This window comes from Protobothrops mucrosquamatus, unplaced genomic scaffold (assembly GCF_001527695.2).
Source record: "Protobothrops mucrosquamatus isolate PMUCROS unplaced genomic scaffold, P.Mucros_1.0 scaffold1167, whole genome shotgun sequence".
Taxonomy (NCBI): domain Eukaryota; kingdom Metazoa; phylum Chordata; class Lepidosauria; order Squamata; family Viperidae; genus Protobothrops; species Protobothrops mucrosquamatus.
In genome coordinates, this window is record NW_015387382.1 from 65,370 (window position 1) to 66,885 (window position 1,516).

Sequence of the window (1,516 nt, forward strand, 5' to 3'; positions counted from 1 at the left end):
CCCCCCCCAGCATGCCCCCTCCTTTTTATGCCTTTTATGCAGCAACAAAGGGCGGGTGGAGGCCAGTCCAATCTTGCCTTGTAACAGGCGACCCCCAAAAGCGACATTTCCCCCCCTGCCCCGCCCCCACCTCTCCCTGAATGGGCTCTGAGGTAGGTAAATTAATTCAGGGAGGGGGGAGCCCTTTGTGCCGGGGTTCCTGCCCCATTTGTTGGCAGCCTTGTCCGGGGCCCAGGGACATCTCCGGCCTTTTGTTTCTAATGATTTTTGCATGAGGGAAGTTAATGCCCACCTTGTCTGCGCCCACCGGAGCAGAAAGAGCTCGAGGTGTCGACACCCCCCCAGCCCTCCCCCTCTTGCAAGGAAAGGCCAGGGGAGGGGGGAGCCCAGGGCAGCCCCCAGCGGCAGCTCAGGTCGAGACAAGCGCAGCCCCTCTCACACACACACACACACACACACACACACCTGCCCTGCCCCGCAGCAGAGCCCTCGGGCAAGGGGGCCAGCGAGGCAGGTGAGGCCTCTGCAAGGAAGGGGTGTCTGTGCCCCACACACGGCCCCTGCCAAGGGTGCCCCAGGCCGGCAGAAGTGGAGGGAGCCCAAATCCCAGAGCAGGTGCCACCTGGGCCTCCCTGTGCCCAGGCAAGGAAGGGCAGCCCAGGGACCACCAGGGAGACCAGGCCGAAGCCCCCCAAGACAGGCCAGGCCCCGGGGACTTGGGGCTCTCAGCCCAGGGGGCTTGGGTGGAGGGGGATGGTCCTGCAAGCAAAGCAGGGCATCAGTCCAGCAACTCAATAAATGATGCCCAGATTCCAGCAGCCCCTTGCCCTATTATCCATCCATGCACTTGGATTACCTCCCCAGGTTCCAGATGGGGCTCCCCTTGAAGACAGCCTGGAAGCTGCCACCAGCGCAGAAGGGCTTACGGGGAGCCCCCCCCTGCAAGGATCCTCTGGCTGCCTCTTCCCTTGTCCTGCCCCCCCCTTGCTAAATCAGCCAGTTCGGCTCTGCTTCTGCCCCGGGGGTCACCAGCTGTGCAGAGGGAGGCCTGGTGGGCGGGAGGAGGCACCCACCGCCCCTTTCCTCAGGCCAAGCCTTGGGGGGAGCCCCCCCCTCCGGATATTTATTTTTGATATCTGCACTTTTTAGGACAGGAGACATTCCTGAGTGACTGTTATTGGGGGCTGGTTTTGTTTGCTCCCTCTGGAGAAGAAACGGGAGAAGAATCGATCAAAGGAAGGAGGGGGCAATGTGGCAGTCGGGGTGTCCCATCCTCTTCGGGCTCACCGGAAGTCCTCAGCGTAGAACCACTTAGTGACCGTTCAGAGTTACGACCTACCTGAAAAGGGAGGCTTTTGGAGACGGATCCAAAGTTCCCATGCTGGGATCCTTCCCCACCCACCCCACAGTTCAGTGACTGCACTTTTACAGCCACCTTTACAGCCCTGCGCTCATTTGATCGTGATTTATGATGGTTTCCCCTGAAAACAGGCACTGACTTCTGATTTGGGGCAAA